This window comes from Pteropus medius, unplaced genomic scaffold (assembly GCF_902729225.1).
Source record: "Pteropus medius unplaced genomic scaffold, Ma_sr-lr_union100, whole genome shotgun sequence".
NCBI classification, from domain to species: Eukaryota; Metazoa; Chordata; class Mammalia; order Chiroptera; family Pteropodidae; genus Pteropus; species Pteropus medius.
The window spans coordinates 23,325,402-23,344,849 of NW_024349802.1; the positions used below are offsets into that span (position 1 = coordinate 23,325,402).

The 19,448-nt window shown below is 36.7% G+C and overlaps 1 protein-coding gene and 1 pseudogene across 3 annotated transcripts in view; one reads left to right on the top strand and one right to left on the bottom strand.

The window, feature by feature from the left end:
- The window catches only part of LOC120581630 (protein alan shepard-like), a 745,620-nt gene that overhangs the window by 674,731 nt on the left and 51,441 nt on the right, over positions 1-19,448 (bottom strand). The window lies entirely within an intron of this gene.
- Positions 7,351-7,469, top strand: LOC120581788 (uncharacterized; annotated as a pseudogene).

Here is a 19,448-nt window from a genome sequence, read left to right on the forward strand (position 1 = left end):
TTTTAAATTTAAGGACAAGTGAACTTGCATTTGAGTCCCTTCTCTATCACTATGAGTTACTTGGGTAAGTTACTTAAATTTTCTGTCTCGGTCTTCTGATCTGTACAATGGAAATGATATTAACTGAGAGGGTTGGAACCACCATATGCAAAACCCCCAGCATACCCTGGCAAATGCTACACCTCCAAAAATGGCAGCTTATTATTATTTATAGTCACAATTCTTCAGGTTTCCTGACAGTAAAATCGAACCCACAGTAAAAGAAAAAGCTACGCAGCCTTTAAGGATTCTAACATGCTTTAAAAATGCCATGGTGTTTAGTAACTATATCCATGAAAAATTGTATACAGTATCTAAAATACTATTGTGACATCTTCAAGATGTAACACATTTTAGTGCTAAATAATGATATGTTTGGACTCTTTTACTTTATCATACATTTCTTTTTATTAAATGTCTTTATCTAATTTAACACAAGTATATTACTGGCTGGGTTATTACATGACCAATACTTTCAACCATAACAGAGTATAATAGAAAGCTCTTTAATGTTTATTTAACAGTAGAGCATTACTTATGTATAAATGAAGCCTGAAATTAGTGTTGTATAATGGTGTTGTTTCTTATGTTTATTTTTCTAAGTTACATATGAAATTATGCTGTGTACAAATATGAGTAGATATAAACTGGACACATTACCAAGATACTATTAAGCTGTCATGGTCGGATAATCCTCAGTAGCATCTCATTTGTGTGGTGTCTTGCTACCAAATGCCACCAATGCAAAATGTGTGACTGCAAAAATCAAATAAAAACAGGGAGAAATTCATGTGCAAATGTGGCGAAAAAAATCTTCATTTCAGTACATTGACCTGAATTAGAAACCAAATTTTTTTCTCTGACGCAATCCCACATTTCTAAAAACATTTCCCTCTAGTAGAAGAATTCCAAAGAAAAAGAGGCAAAAAGAGGTACATCATGGGTCCTGTCTTCTACAGGATGGCACAGTTATCTTCCTTTTCACAGAAAAAGTTCCAGCCCTGTTACTAAAAATGAAAGCAAAGAATTCATGAGAATAGAAGGTCTTGCTGGTACGTGGAGTATGAGCACTCAGATCCATGGGAAAGGGAGCAAAGGAGAGCAAGTGCAATTATTTTCATTCTCAGTCTTCCTGTTGCAGATATTGGAAAGAATAAAAGAGGTATTGGAAAAAGTGCCTGGAGGCACCACCCCAAACGTTTTAAATTACTATTCTGAACATTCGTTAACCATCAAAAATATGCTATGCTGAACACAGTCTTTGCGAGATATCAATCAAAAGCACATTTTCTCACAAATGAACAGGGGAAAAAGCCCCAGCTCTGGCATCTTTGTTCCTCCCGAGTCTTTTCTCTAGGAAAATATTGCTTTAAATTGCTGTTTGTTCTCATAATGGACTGGTGCCTTTGAGGTCTTTACTGCTTAAAGTGCTCTTAATGTACAGTCAATATACATGTAAGGTTTGCACTGATTATATGCAGCTCAAAGGATTTCAAAACATCTCCCCAGAATTCCCACATGAGTTTCCTGGAGGCTGATTTTCAACAGAGCACGACAGAGTCTCCTCTTGGATATGGATTTCCCACAGAAGCAGGCTACATCAAAGGAGAGCTCACTAACGCGAGAGGGGTCTCTCTGATGTCACTAAACCGCCCTGCAGAAGAACAAAAACCACCTACTCACAGATATGGGAAATGTCAGGCCAGGCATTAAGCACTGTTCTCACCTTTTCCTCCTGTGCTTTTGTGCCCATTTTTTCTCGTGGTTTCACTCCTTGTGTTTTCAGAGGTCCCTGACCTTCTCACTCAGAATTTCTGCTACATCCAATGAACTTATCTGGTGCATGGCTTTCTTGTCTCCTCTCTAGCATTTGATAGGGTTAACTCTTAAAAGTGTCCATACTCCATTCCATTCCACACACACACTTCTCAGTCTCTGTCCACATGTGGCTGCCTGCAGGGGATCCACATCAGCCATGTCCCATTTTACCCTAAATGCCCATTCCTTTGAGGAGAGCTCAATCATTCTTACAGCATTAATTACCATCTATCTGCTGATGGCCCCAACTCACATCTCCAGCTTAAATCTTCTCAATCTCAGATACCTAGCATGGGAAATGACTGACACAGAAAACACATGATCTAATTCAACAGGGTAAAGAGCAGGTAGGAAACACTCTCTTCTACCTAAGACTGGAAAGTGGCTTCCTAAAGGACAAAGTAATGATCAGAGAAATAAATCATCTAACAAGGGAGATTCATTTTTTTAAGATTCTATTTTCCTAATCATCCTATCTGAATTTGTAAACATGGCTTCAAGTTCTGGATTGTGCTTTGATTGTGTGTAGGTTTATCATATTTTAAATACACACACACACACACACACACACACACACACACGAATGATCTCCGGAGGTCATTTTATCTCATGTCTTGGAACATGAAGACATACTCAACACAAGCAGCCTCACTGACCCTAGTGGGAGATCAGGCTTAACAATAAGGAAAAATCAAAAGGGATGGGGAACTAGTCTGGTTTTCAGATAAAGGAGCAGAAACCTAGAAACATCACTTGGTCCCATCCCCACAGCTCTCTCCAAAATAATGGATACTGTAGGTCAAAGTCATGAACCCAAATACCTGCAGAAGCCCAGGAGCTCACTGATCAACTCCAAGTGAGGACCGTGGGAGCTGTGGTACATACCCCCCCACCACACACACACCTTTTAGAAGGTGTTGTGGCTGCTCAGCTCCAGCACTGTGCTGACACATCTTCCACTATCTGATGGCATCTGTCTTGTGTTTGTCCTATTGCGATATACTGTGCATTTGTATAATGGAATTCTTAAAAGTTCACCTTTGGTCCAGTGTGTTATGGGATATTAGATCTGGCCAGGTCAAGAATGAATTCTATTACCTTCTTCCTCCAGCTTCAACATAGCCTGCTTCCTCACCTACTTCAGGTATTTGTTCAAATGTCACCTTTTAGGCAGACCTTTCCTGATCTCACTGTGTAAAATTATTAGCCCTTTACTTCCAGCAATCCCCCTTCCCTGATTTACTCCTCTCCATGGCACTTATAATCTGATGTACTATAATTTTTATTTATGTATTTGTCTGCCTCTTCTTTCTAGAATACAATCTTTGTCAGGGTAGAAATTTTTGTCCGTTTTTTTTTTTTTCACTGTTCTATCTTCAGTATCTAGACTAGTACCCGGCCCATAATAGATGCTCAGTAACATGTGGGTCAAATGAAAGAATTAATCCTTGATGACTAAATGTCAAGAATGATGAACCCATGTGGGTCTTTTAGCTGCAAATGGGAGAATGATAGAACACAGGAAGCCAAAAGGTCCACAAGATAAAAAAAAAAAAAAAAAAATTGAACCCATTTACTTCTCCTGATAATGAAAGCTCTCCACATGCCTCTAATAATGGCATAAACCACCATTTAAGAGATGTGTGTTATTACGGTGACACAAGTCAAGAAATGGAGAAGATGGGATGGGGTAATACCTATACAATTTGGGGAACAGTTTGCTTCTTGGAGATGTATTGAAGACGCTACCTAGCCAGGTACCACGGGACAGCAGCCAGCTTAAACACATGACCTGATGTGTAAGGTTTTGCAAACCAGACTGTCTTCTCTGAAGAAACCTTAGAGAGAACCCAGAGAGAACTCAGGGCCTTAGTCCCAATCAGGCTGTGAACCACACTGCCTCATGTGCTCTGTAAGGTACATACAGTGGTGCATTTGTTGCTCACTCTATCTCTGAAATCATCATTTCATTGGACAAATTATTTAAGAATACCTACTAGGTGCAAAGCATAGTGCCAGGTGTCAAAGAAGAAAGAGCAGAGAATCAAGTCCCTACCCTCAAAAAAATGAGTTATGGTGTGGTATGTTGAGATGGCTGCCCTTGTATGAGCCTCTGAGTTTTATCTGAGTCAGGGGACCTATGGTACAATCCTGGACAGGAGAACCGTGCCTTTCATAACTGCTTCCATTGGTCTCTTTAAATCTTTATCTATAATTGCATGTCACAAGAATTCTAGAGACAGTTATTTCATCATTATTTAGTTATAAGAAAGCTATATACTATAATCAGCTAAGGCTTTGCTCGCTATTTGTGAGCCCAAGCCTTCTAGAAAATTAATACAATTACAGACATACCTCATTTTAGTGCACTTCACTTCCTTGTGCTTCAGAAATGTTATAGATATATATATTACAAATTGACGGCAAGACCCTCCACCAGCAAAAAGATTATGACTTACTTTATTGTGACACTTGCTTTATTGCGGTGGCAGTCTGGAACCAAACCCACAGTACCTCCCAGGTATGCCTGTACACTATTAAGCACTCCCAAATGTGTCTGAACCACTAGATTCACTATACTCAAAGGCAATATACGATCTTCCGTTTTATAGGAAGGTGGCATAACACCTGTGGTCACCATCTCCCCCAAAATAAAACTACCCACCGAGTAAATCAGGTCACATTTGAAGGAAACAGTTATTAGAACATTTCAAACCAACACACAAAAGATGGAAGAATGTTAGCTAAGAATCATTTCGAACAAAGAGCTGGGGGAGGGTGGAAAAGATGATGAAGACTGGTTAAATCTGAACTTGCGGCCTGGGTGCAAAGTTGGAGGCCGGAGCCAGAAAACAGAGTTACCAGGAGCTGCGATAGGTCGGCACTGTGTTGACATTCGCATGGAAGGTACTGCTTAGAGGGAAGGGGGGAGACCATTACAAGCCATTCTCCTTAGGATGTCCCATGCGGTTTGGACATGTCAGGAGATGGGAGGTAAAAGAAGGCAAAGTGACGAGAGTTGCCTATGACACCTAGAAAAATGGTTTAAATAGTACGTACTAATTAGAGAAATGAGAACAATGTAGAGGGGACCATGTCTGCAAAGAAAGCATGCAAAGCAAGAATGTTTGGGAGGTCAGTACCCTCAGTTAACAGGTTCTACTAAGTCCACCCACTAGACACAAGATTTCTCCTCTAAGAGGGAAAAATAAAACAAAACACTAACATTATATTGTGGACACAGCAAACCTGAGTGCAGTGAGGGTGGAGAATGTCTTCCTGAAGGGAGATTTTGACAAAAAAGAGAAGCTGAGATTTCCTCGGATTTCCACGAAGTTATGTAAAATCTTAAAAAAATCGTACAGAAGAAACCTTACGATAATCCTCATCTGCCATCTTGTGCAGAGGAGGAAGAAAACAAATCGAATTCCAAAAACTTTTTAAACAGATAGTGAAATTTCAACCTTATGTTTCTGAAGTACTAAGCAGTTGCTACCTGGCATGTCAATACAGAATCAGTACAATTTTTAAATTTAATTCACAAAAAAAGAAAAATTGACCACTTCCTAAAAAAATACAAGAAGAAGTACTAGCAAGGAAAACTTCTTTTAAAAGTGTTTTTGTATTAAAGTAATTAAATAAAAAACATGGTGCAGGGACAAATGGTTCTAGTATCAAAAATTGCTTTTTCAAAACCTTACCCAACAGTGTCATAGAATCCAAGGAACTTAAAGGACTTAACCTTTCTGCTTGACCCATGGCAGAATTAAATTATATCTTCCCCAACCTGATTTCTTCTATGAAATCTATTCTGTTTAGGATGAAGGTCAAGTATCAAGTGAGAATGATTTAGTGCTGTTCTTCAAATCCAATTCTATAATCATACTCTTGTCTCAAAATAACAGCTGGACATCAAAGATGAAAAGAAAAAAAAAATTCAGTCTCATTCTCAAGAATATCATGAAGCTGGAATACGACCATTTCAGATCTTATCATCTTCAAGTACAAATAGAATTTTCATTCATCAAATACTAAGCAAACACGGAGCCCACTGCTGGCTTCACTGTGTTTTAGCATCTCACCTTTTCACACAGAGCAGTACTTCCCATTGCTATCTCCCCTTTCTCAAAAGACTTCTCATGAAAAAACTGCAGTGCTTACATTAAATCATTTTATTTTATTTTCTGTCTATGTATAATAGTCACTTGACTCCAGAGAAAGTAGAATTCCACAACCCCTGGTATGACCAAAAATACTTCAAAAACAAGCAGGACCAAAATAGCACAGTGGACAAGCAAAGCAACTGTTTGGTCCTTAATACAAATCTAACAGCAGCTTGGAGTGGGAAAAGAAGTAATCTGTACTGCTTATTACCTGTGTAGTGATCAGAGGTTTGGAGGGGGAAGATGTCATTTAAGTAGCTGCCTTAAAACAAAGTTTGAGCTAGGCAAAAAGATGGTGTGCTAAAGATTGTGTTCTCTCTTGTAAAGCTCTTCAGAGGCACACCATAGATTAAAATTATTCTTCATGGATAAGTTAGGGTTTTAATTAAATACTCCTATAAAGATGCATTAACCAATATAAATTAATTGGGTACCTACTACATACTCTGCTTTTTGTTATGGTCTTTACAAAGTAATAGAGGAAGCATTGTTCTGTTTAAGAAATCTACAAACTAATTAGGGTAATCAGATACTTTGCTGTCAAAAGCTAGATTACTCAGCAAACGGCAAAATATAAGTGGTCGTCAGGTAGCACACTATATAATGTATGGGTTGTGTGTTTAAGAAGTAGTACAAATTTAAAGCAACACGATGCCACCATGAATCTGGTAGTTAGAGGTAGACCTTGAAATAAGGTTAAAAGTTTTGGCAGCTTTAGAGAATAACAAAGAACAAAAGATTTGGGGAAGAAGTCACATGAACAGAGCCTGAATGCAAAAAAGGCCTAAATTCCATTTGAGAAGCAAAGGCAGAGTGCAATTGGCAGGGTATGCTCTCCCGAAGACAGTTCAAAGTTGAGGTGACTTTTTATGTATTATGAAGTACATATCTATGAGACTATCTGCCTAATATTCTTCCTCTCATTCTCATGGCAACAGACAAATTTACTTGCCTCTTCACTCATTGTTTTCTAGATTTTCCCTTCTCTTTTCCCCCTATAATTTAGTATCTTAACCATTTTTAGATGTACAGATCAATGGTATTGATAGCCATACTGTTGTGCAACCATCACCAACATCCATCTCCAGAACTCTTTTCATCTTGCAAAACTGAAACTCCGTGCCATTAAACAGTAACTGTCCATGATCTTCTTCCCGCAGTCACACGCAACAGTCATTCTACTTTTTCACTTTCCTTCTTTTTTAAAAAAAAAATCTTCCCTTTTCCCCCATGCCCTAGCCTCTGGTAACCACCATTCTATTTTCTGTTACCGTGAATTCAGCTTTTTATTTTTCCTTTTTTTGTTTATTTAAGATTCCACATGTATCCTGTCTATGGCCATGCCACCCTGAACACACCCAATCTCGTCTGATCTCGGAAGCTAAGCAGGGTCAGGACTGGTTAGCACTTGGATGGGAGACCACCTAGGAAGACGGGGTGCTATAGGCGTTAAAAAAAAAAAATTCCACATGTAAATGAGATCTTCCTGTGTCTAGTTTATTTCACTCAGCATGTTCTCCAGATTCATCCATGCCACTGCGAATGGCAGGTTTTCCTTTTTTTTTATAAAGCTGCATAGTATTGCATTATATGTGTTATATAAATTATATATTATAGTTTATTTATCTATTCATCCATTGATGGACATTTATGTTGTTTCCATATCTTGGTTATTCTGAATAGTGCTGCTATGAATATGAAAGTACAGCTATTTCTTTGATGTCATGATTTTATTTCCTTTGAATATATACTCAGAAGTGGGACTGCTGAGTCATATAGTATTTCTCTTTTTAAGTTTTGAGAAAACTCCATGCCATTTTCTGTATTGGATGTATCAATTTATATTTCCACCAATGGTGCACAAGGATTCCCTTTTCTCCATATCCTTGCCAACACTTATCTTTTGACTTTTTGATAATAGACATCCTAACAGGTGTGAAGTGGTATCTCGTGGTTTTGATTTGCAATTGCCCTAATGATTAGTGACGACGAGCGTTTCTGCATATACCTGTTGGTCATTTGTATGTCTTCATGAAAAAAGTCTATGCAGATTCTTTGTCCATTTTTCATTGCTTTTTTTTTTTTTGCTATTTAAAGAGTTCCTTATATATTTTGATATTAACATCTTATGAGATCTATGATTTGTAAATGTTTCCTCCCATTCAGTAGGCTGCCTTTTCATTTTGATTATTTTTCTTTGTAGAAATGTTTTAGTTTGATATAAACCCATCTGTCTATTTTTGCTTCTGTTGTTTGTGCTTTGAGTGGTGGCAGTTCCAAAAAAACCACTGCTAAGATCAATGTCAAGGAGATTTTTCCCTATGTGTTCTTCTAGGAGTTTTACAGTTTCAGATATTAGTTTAAGTCTTTAATATATTTTGAGTTGAGTTTTGTGTACAGTGTAAGATAAGGGCCCAATTTCATTCTTTTTCATGTGAACATAGAATTTTACAAACCCACTTACTGAAGATGCTCTCCTCTTCCTATGAGTACTCTTGGCACCTTTGTCAAAAATTAGTTGACTGTATATATTTATATGTATGTGTTTATTTCTGTTCCATTTGCCTATGTATCTGCTTTTATGCCAGTACCATACTGTTTTGATTACTATAGTTTTCTAACATAGTTTGAATTCAGGAAGTGTGATACTTCAAATAGCTTTGTTCTTCTTGATCAAGGCTGGTTAACTATTTGGGGTCATTTGTAGTCCTCTATTAATTTTATAATTGTTTTTTTCTATTTCTGTGAAAAATGCCATTAAAGTTCTCATTGAATTCAATCTGTAGATCACTTTTGGTAGTATGAGCATTTTAACAATATTAATTCTTCCAAACTATGAGCATGGGATATCTTTCTACTTATCTGTGTCACCTTCAATTTCTTTCATAACTGTTTTACAGTTTTCAATGTATAAGATCTTTCACTTCGTCGGTTAAATTTATTCCTAAATATTTAATCTTTTTTGATGCTATTATAAATGAGATTGTTTTCTTTAATGCTTTTTCAGATAGTTTGCTGTGTATAGATAGCTTGCTGTTAGTGTAAGGAAATACAACTGGTTTCTGTATGTTGATTTTGTATCCTACAAATTTACTGAATTCATTTATTAGTTTTAACAGTTTTTTTGGTGGAGTCTTCAAGGTTTTCTATTTATAAGATTATATTATCGGCAAACAGAGACAATTCGATTTCCAATTTGAATGCCTATTATTTCTTTTCCTTGCCTAAGTGCTCTGGCTAAGACTTCCTGTATTATGTTGAACAGAAGTGGTAAGAGCAGACACCTTTGTCTTGTTCTTAATATTAGTAGAAAAGCTTTCAGCTTGTCACCATTCAGTATGATGTTAGCTGTGGGCTCATCATACATGGCCTTTATTATTTTGAATTTTGTCAAATATTTTTTCTACACTTATTGAGGTGATTATATTATTTTTATCTTTCATTTTGCTAATGTGATACATCACATTTATTGATTTGTATATGTTAAACTATCTTTGCATCTCAGGAATAAATCCCACTTGATCATAGTGTATGATCCTTTTAATGAGTTGTTGAGCAGGTATTGTTGACTGGCTAAAGTAATAGCCATTCCTAACCCCTACTTTGTTATTGCCTCTCACAACAGAGGTTAATGAGCTAGTTACTTGTTTTCCCAGAATCTCATACAAGTAGAGACATTCTAAGGTGTCCATTATGGCTGATGAATCATAAAGGAAGTCTGGTGTGGGCTTCCAAAACAAGTAAATAAAAGAGACTAGAGGAACAAGAAATTTTGCTAACGTGCACCTTTTCTCTTCCTGCCTTCAATGTGTACATAATGTTTGGACCTCTGACAGCCATCTTATGATAAAAAGATGATAAGCAGAAAGAGAAAAAAACCTACATAGCGAAGAAAGAGTAAAAATATAGAATGCTACAAGGTTCTTAATGGTATCATTGAAATAATAGCTCAACCCTAACTCCAGATTTTTTGTTGTAATAGTAAATAAGGGTTAGGCCACTACTAGTTTACACTATTTTGTTACTTGCAGCCCAAGGCATTCCAAATTGGTTTACCTACCCACAAAGTCCATGATACCAAGTCTACAAGGCTGCCTCAGCAGAAGCCATACTCTTCATGACTTTACTCTCCAGTTACAGTTAACTGTCTCGAAGATGAGGTCCTGAGTCAAGGCCCTCCTGGGATTTTTCAAACTGAATCTGAGAACCAAAGCCAACCCTCTCATATGACTAAAGTTACATAAAATGTTAAACTTGAGTCATCAGCAGCAATAGTTCTTGCAACCAATAGAAAGCCCATCTACAATGAGAATGGCGAGAGTCGAAGTGCTCAGAAAGACATAAATGAAACACGATAGAAAATCCTATTGCGATTCGATTCCCTGATGCCAGCTGTTCCTGAGCCCTGCTGCATTTGTGCCCTTTCTATGACTTGGTGGGTCAACCATTTTTTGAATTCCAATAAATCTCTCTTTTTGTCTAAACTAGTCTTGAGTTAGATTTCCTTAATTTATAACTCCAAAAGTGCAACTTACATATTTCTTCTCAAAAGAACTGTCCTATGAGTTTTTCAATAAACTAATATGAGAAGCAAATATAAATTTTACAGAAGGTCAATGTGTAAGAAAGAGGTAGAGTTCATCTTTTTACTGAATCGGACTGGGAAATGCTATCATTATCCTGGGTTCAAATCCCAATTCTACTACTTAGCAGTTTTGTGACCCCGGGTACATTATCTAACCTATCTGGACCTCGGCATACCTATCTATAAAATAGGAATGACAATTGTAGCTAACTCAGTGTTTCTGAGAATTAAATAAGTCAACACATATTAAGAACTTAGAACAATGTAAGGTAATAAGGGCTCAATAAATGTGAGCTAGTATTCTTGGGCCTAAATCAAAATCCTGAAAATAATGAGATATCTGATCCATGAATAATAATAAATGAATTTTCAGCTGTGGGTCCAACAAATTAATCTTTTTAAGCATCTACTATGTACATAGCACTTCATATTGTTTAAAATAGCCCCTAATATTAATTCTTAAAATAAACCTATTAAGTAACTTATAATCACTCTGGAGGGAAGAAAACCAAAGATTAAGAAAAGTTAAATAATATGTCCACTGTGGATTAACTAGAATATGAATTACAACACTCATCCTCTCCCATGATATCACACAGCCACAGGAAGAAGAACACATTCGATATTTTGGTTTTGTATAGTGGAGTAGAATGATTATAGTGGAATCTTATCTGACACAGAGTTGAGGTCTAAAATCAGATTTTAAGGCAAAAATTAAATATAGACAAAGCGACCCTTGAGAAATCTCTTAATTCATCTTTTAAATTTCTAGCACTTTGGTCTTTGAAAGCATAAAAGCCAAAAATTGGTTTAGTTTTTCTTGGTAATTTTTATTTTTAAAAATCTTTGAGAGAAGAAGTATGCAAAGCCCTGTGAGGCTAAGAGATATCTTCTCTAAGCCCCTTTCATTTGGAATTTGTGTGATTGAATTTGTGCAAGTGGAATATGTGGCAAGACTCCATCCTCAAGAGCACCATCTTGAACAACGTCACCGGCTCTGGATACAATCATTTAACTTCGCTTCTACCTTCAGGAAGGATGAGACATCTGACTCAAGGCCAGGAACGGAAAAAAAGAAAAGTACAATATGTAAATATTCCTGTTTCCACAGGAGAGTTAAATGATTATTTGCCTTCTTATTCTATGAACAGATAATGCCTCCACATATCTTTATGTTTGAATAAATTTTGAGATTCCAGATAAATATTGTACACTGAACACATATCTTTGCCACCACTCTGAGTTGAAACTCCCAAAGTATAACAGTTGAAAAATAAATGAAGACCAAAAAAAAAAAAAAAAAAAAAAAAGACGAGAGGAGAAGAAAACACAATTATAATTTGAAAGCTAGAGAGCAGATGAAATCAGCAGACCTGAAGAAGAGTGTCAGCAGTGGGGGACTCCCTCTCTAAGAGGATGTGTACAGCTGGCTCCCTTCAAAAAAACAGGATTGGGGGAGGGGGGCAACGGACACCAATGAAAGATGTGAGTAAAGCAGAGATTAGAAGAATGGCTGAAAGTAAAAAAAAAAAATTCAATCCCCCAGACCACCTCTCCCACTCCTCACTCCTTTATACTGTCACCTTATCTCACCTCTCCCTCACACACACACACACGCAAGTCTTCTCTTGGGCAGGAGTAACAATGTCTCCAGGCCACCCTCCCTCCTGGGGTTCGTGTATGTTCACAGGACACAGTAAACTCTGAGAATATCTTTCTACTTAATTTGATTTTTCATTTCTCTCAGCAATATTTCCAACATGGTAAAATCTCCTTCACTACCACTGCACAAATAGCTAGTTCTCAGCCATTCGTTTTGGTCTTGCAACTCACTTTGGAATTTTACATCTTTCGTTACATGGCACCCTGAATAAAACAGAATTTAATATCCTATCTCACTTAATAATCAAATATTGTAAAACTAAATATTGGTTCTTAAAAATATTATGATATACCTATAATGGAGAAGGTGTCTGATTTAGTTGGGGTTAGAGAAAGAGCTAAGTCTTTATTTTCCAAAGGAGAACATCAATAAATAATATCAAAAACTAAAAAACAAATCGAGAAATGGCAATATAAGCAAGTCCCGGGGAAACATGGAGGTAAAACTCAGAAGAATACCTCGAAAAGCTGGAAGTAGTTGACTTTGGGAAGTGGGAATCGAGCTGAGAGGAGAGACAGAAAAAAACACTACTGTCATTCACTACGAATCTTGTACGACTGCGTAATTTTAAAAATTCTATGAAACCTTAAAAAAATAAAAATCAAACAAAAATAAAATACATATGAATTAATCTGTTCCCTTTCTTAGTTGTTAACTCTAAATTCAGTTTTATTTTTACATCCTATTCTCTCCAAAAAAACATGCAATGACCACGTGGTTAAGTCAAATTAGGATGTCAGAATGATTAACTACAAGAAGTCACACTTTAAACAAGTCTGAGAAAATCCATATTTAAATATTATAAACTAAGAGATGACATATCAGTCTATAAGTCTCTCCCAAATGTATTCTTTCACACAGAGATCTTCTAATATATTTAAATGAGTCCATTGATTTTTAAATATGATTTACATATATCTTTACAGCAATGTATTCACTGAACATAGAAAAGCAGGGCTATATTCAATCTGCAATTTCCACACTAGTACACTGAGGATGATACAATTATGTGAGATTACTACCTTAAGAAAACTTGAAACAGCTGTTGGTTATATTTCAATCAAAATATCTACTTTTCAAAAATTTTTAAATGAGGCTATCAATCCAGTATTATATCGCTTAACACTTATGAGTTAAAATGAGTGCTCTGTGAATGATTTTTCTCATGTTTACAGTAGCTATGAAACAAGGATTCACAAGCATTATTAGAAGTGTGATCAACCCCACTGAGAATTGCTGTGAATAAATGGCTTTGGTAAAGCTAACTGTTAAAACCTGGCATTCACTGTCGACATCTAGCTATCTGTTTTTCCCTCCTATCTACAAAGACTTTTCTCAGATAATGCTTTGTTTGATAACTTCCATAGCCCTATGTATTCCAGAGTTGTTTGAAACACTCAAATATTGTTTTCATTAGATCACAGTGACTCTGGCCTCCTGTGTTTGACATATCATAAGGTTTCAAATTATGTGTTTTTTTTTCCACTGCAAAAGAAAACATATCTAGAAGTTCATTACATGTACTCACAAGATTTCCATGTATATATGCATAGATCTGTGGAGACGTATAAGACTATTGAAAGCTTTGGACACATTTCAATTGTGGACATCAAATTTCTGCCATGAATTTGACCTAAAATGCACTACTGCATAGTGTTTAGTATACAGAAAGCTCTCAAAACAGCATCTTAAAAACATCATTCTTTTCGCACTTTTAAAAAGGTGAATCATATAATATTTAATCTAGTTTTTGGAAAATTATTTCCAGCCTCAATGATTGAAATAATTGTAGAGACTAAAATTAAACGTTTTTAGATAATGACAGTATGCATTGGAATGATACCACTTTCATTGACATTATATTAATGGCTCTATTTAGATATGTTACAATCTTAAATTTTCTTTGCATCAGTTAAATCTCAAAACTAAAAACAGACATATTTGTATAAGGCCTTTTTTTTTCAGTTATCCAACACATGTTTAGGATTGTACAATAAATGTATGTCTCTTTTTCCTGCCTAGAATGCTTTATCTAAGTTTACTGGAGTGTACCCTGCTATCAGTATAGGCTTATAAAATCAATCTCCTAAACAACGATGAAAATGAATACATCACCCACCCTGAAAGTAGTAAGCAGTTGTTCCAAATTTCTGTCAGAAACTCGAAGGTATGGTTGCCATAAACGATCTCATGTGAACTAAAAGAAGATATCAAAATTTGACATTAACTCCCCTACCTGAGAAAGCAGTGCGTGTAACCAGTATTCGAAGAAATGCTAAAATGTCTCACCGGCGTCTCGAGTTTGAGGTCCCAGTGAGAAAGTAGCATAGAAGAGTCTCAGGAAAGATAAACACTACTTATCAAGCCACAGCACTCCTCGGATAGGAAACACTTTCCAGGCACCGGTACTGAAACTGGGCAAAGAGCTGCCAGAAAAGTTGACTGTGGAAAGGCGTGTATGGCCCCTTCTAACAGTCCATAAACCACAGGACGCCTTTTGAACCTCCTTTCTCACACAGGAGGCCCACTCACCCTGAAGCAGGAGAACCCATGAAAGCCCAAAGGGCAAGAATGACCTAATGTCTGGAAACACATTAATATAATCTCTCATGTTGATAAATAGAATGATAAAAGTTATATGACAACATAGAGAGATGCCCAAAAGACATTTGATAAAATCCGGCATCCATTCCTAATTAAAACACTTTTTAAAAAAAGAAATGGAAGAGTAGATATGTCTGTATATAATATGTTTAATGGTGAGAGAGTAGAAAAATCTGCATTGAAAGAAAGATTTTAAAAAATCAAGGATGATTGCTGAAAGTTTTAGCCAATTCAGAACAAAAAAATTAAATGTGGCAAATGATTTTTTTTTGGAGGTCATTTGGCAACATGCACCAAAAGCCTTATTAAAAACATTCACAGCTTTTTACTAACCCAATCCCACATCTAAGACTTTACCCTCTGAGATAAGCGACTCTCAGAAATGTGCACAAATATGTAGGTGCTTGTCACAGTGAAAAGAATGAAACAAATGTAAACACTGAACCAAAGCAACTAACGGGTAAAGAAATAAATATGTATGGATGTGTGTTTGAATGTATATGTATGTTATGGTCCAGCTAACTGTTAAAATACTATGTAGTCATTAAAAATGTTACCCAAACTACATGAGTATATGGATAAATGACTGTTATATTTCAAGTAAAATACACTGAAAAGAGTATGCTCTTAAATTTGTTAATAAAAAAGGTCTGTCCATTTCTGCACAGACATAAAAAGAATACCGTGCCTAAAATTTTAACAGTAAATGTTAAAAAATTATAAGTAACTTCCAATCTTTATAGTAAATAAACATTTTCCAATTTTCATCTAGAATAAACATCTATTCCTTGTGAATTCTGAAGAAATAATAATTAAGTGTTCTTAAAATGTCATAGCAACTCTGTGACTGCAAGAGGCAGAAAGTGAAGGGTGGAAGAAATGGGTGAACTGTTCTTTTTTTTTTTTAGTTTAAATAAGTTGAACATTTTAAAAATAATAATAAAACAAAACATCACAGCCAGGGTCTGTGCCGAGCCAATGGTCTCTGTTCAGCAGGAGAGAGTTTGGTAAAGTTGCCAATGATTAGGCTTCTTCCAAGTGATACCAACTAAAATAGAGGTTGGGAATCCCTGGTAACCCAGGGTAGGAATAATTGGAACATACACAAATGCAAGAAAATGGCTAAATAATTGTGTTACCGCCAGAGACAGACATATTTTGTCAGGTTTCTATTAAAAGAGGATATGATTATAAATCTAGTCTCAACGACTCCCCCAGTAGTGTGAAGGATGGTCTGACAGACTAGGCTGTAGCATATCATACTGAGCAGCTGCTACCTTGCAGGTTCCACACATGCTCAGCATGAACAAGATCTGTGAAGGGCAATGTCACCAGAGGTGCGTATAAGGTGCAGAGCAGTGACGGCATCTTCATGTACCCATTTATCTGGACGCATGCCGTGGGAGAATTACAAATAGAAGCGAAAGGATGAGGAGTTCTGAAGAGGTCTGCAGTAGGGTAAATACAGATGATTCGCTGATCACAGGCATTACCTACGGGAAGAAGATCAAGATGCTTCCAGTAAAGAAATCTCTCCATGCATAGAAAACAAGTTCACTCCAGCCATGGTGGAGACGGATAAGGATGCTCATGCTGCTAGATAAGACAGTGAATGCAGTCTGAGAAGAAACCTAACGAGAGAGTTTAGACAATAGGTGGAAACTGTCCCCAAATGTCTCTTGTCCAGAAAACAGATTGGGTGATTCAGAAAGGGTCCTTAGTATTTTATGAAGATTTTAAAGATTTAGACAAATTTATTGACTCTGGAAAAATACACACTTTAACGATGTAGTCCTAGTTCATTGCTTGTTAATGAGTTCTAAGGAAAGAGTTCAGCCTCTTTAGATTAAAAAAAGTGGGCAAAAAGGCTAATATGCTTTCAAACAAGTTATAGTTGTTATTTTTTAAAAATGAAGTGACCATTTTTACATGTTGGCATACAATTATCAAAAACAAGTAATCTACAACTTGCATAAGTAAGCTAGACTTTTTCTATGTATTCTTCCACCCGTTAAGTTAGATATGCATCTAATATCAGAATTTTCTCTATAATGATCTAGGGCAGAGTTTCTCAACCTTGGCCTGCTGACATCTGGGCTGGCTAATTCTTCTTTGTGGGAGACTGTCCTGTTCATTATATATGATGCTTAGCAGCATCCCTAGAGTCCATTAGCAGTCTCCATTCTTGCAGTTGTGACAACCAAAACTGTCCCCGAGGTGAGTGGCAAAATTCCCTTCTCCCCCTTTTGAGAACCACATATTGAATGCCATTTTGACCACTTACTGGGATATTTCAAGATCTGGATATTGCAAACAGTGATTGGGGACTTTATGAATCTCAGGAAGTTGCTTGGAATTGAATTTAAAGAGAATAACAACATGCTTTTTAGTTGTCTGCTGTGATTTAACCTAATTTGGGTAAAATTTAAAATTTACCAGAGGGCGTGTTGAAGGGTGAATCTTTTATCATAAAAATAAGATCATCTTATAAATTTTACAGAAAGTTTGTCATTCCTTTGTGTCTCCATAGTTGGCAAGAAAAATAAGAATATGCTAGAAGGCAAAAGTATAAAATTATGTTGCCAACACAAACCACTCCGTAATTAGCAGATTTTGATTATGTTAAATGAGCATATGTGTGTATCATCAATGGATTCAACATTATATGTATACAAGAATGTTCTACTTGGAGAAAATAGTCACTAAGTGTCAATAAAGAGGCTTCTGCCACAAATACTTAAAGGAAATCTATGGAGATGTGTTTGTTTACATCTCTGCTCTAATCTCTACCTATATCTCTTTAAAAAAAAAAAAACAAACCTGTATTTTCTCAGCTCTAACATGGAATAATACACTTTAGATACCACTTTTGAAAATTTTTTTCTGTGAAGAGAACCCTTGCATCATAAAGGCATCGAGCATTATGGATACATTGATGTGGCCAGACTGGACCAGAATAGATAGAAAAATTAGAAAGTATGACATTCTATCATAAAAATGATATTCCTTTACAAATCAAATTAACTTGATTTTTTATACTCTAACCATCCAACCCTCACCTATCCTGGAACTTTTAGTTTAGATTATTTATTATATTATTACTTACTATAATTAGTTATTCTTTATTTAGAAAAACTTTTAGTTACCTTTATTTTTTTCTCTCCTGCCTCCTAAATCCTGAATTCTTATCCTCAACCCCGTGTACTTCTTTTCCCGGATATTTATCTCTCAGAACACTTAGAAACTTAGAGACACACCAACAGTAAAAGCATTAATCAAACATAAACATTTTTGGAGTTCTTCCTGAGAGCAAAGCTCCAGACCAGGTGCTATGATAGAGCAAATGAATAAATAACAAAGTTCTGGCCTTGATAAACCTAGACTATAGTGGTAGATACAGTCCACAAAGTCAAGAAATGGTAAATAAGGAATCCTCCCTCACGGACTTATGCTGTGAGTGGCCTTAGGCATGTAACTGCACACAGGGTCCATGTCTCTTCGGCTGAACCACACTAAACATCTATTCTAGAATTGTTGTGATGTACATCAATGGCAACAATAATTTCACATGGCTTGAGCTAACACAAAATGGGAATACTAGTCACATCAACATTTCTCGGATTCCAGGAAGGTTCAACTAAATTAACGCAAGCAAAGCTCTTAGAACGTACTCGGCCCACATTAAACATGCAATACAATTTTATTATGACTAGTTCTTGACAATTATTTTCCCTCCATGAATTTGAGTTTCTTGATTACTAAACTCTTTCTCACTCACCTCTGAATTTACCTTTATTCTAATTCCAACACCGAGAACAGTACTAGGCACCTCATAAATGTTTAATAGGCGCATGCTGATGAATAAATGAATGAAATGGAGTGGTGAGGGACTTAAGATCACAGCACTGTGAACCAGGAGGCCAGGAGAATTTGCACAAGGAGATGGCCCATAAAACTGGCAAAATTCAAATGTTTCGAAAGAAATAAGGAGAACATGTTAAACGGTCTGAGTGAGGGGCTTACAGAAAGGATGGAAAGAATTTGCAAGACGTGCCAGGGCCCCACTCTACAAAATGACTTGTGTGAGGAAAAGGCACACCTCTGGGCCACCTCAGTTCTTCAGGTGGCCTCTATTTATAAGGAAGCACACTTAGATTTCAGACTCTACTCATCCAGGATCAGGAGCTGTGGGCAGTGCACACCCTATACGACCATCTAAAGCGGCACTGAGGTGGCTCCCTGAGAGACAGCAGAGGATTTCATTTTTCAAGCTGGTGCTCAGAACCTGATCCTACTTGGTTATGTGGCTGCCATAAGCAAATGCTCTCCTCACCACTCTGGGCAGCTGGTCTCATTTGCCTGTCTACCTCTAGACCTCAAGGCAACAGAACAGCATGGGGTTTGCATCTCAGCAATACTGCTTACATGACCTTAGATAGCTTAAATATAACATCCCCGTGCTTCAGTTTCCCCATCTGGAAAATGGGCATGGTCATACTTGCCTCACTGCTGCTGTGAAGAGCAAGCTGAACAATCCTGTGTGAGACCCTCAGCTCAGTGCCTGGCCCCAGGCAAT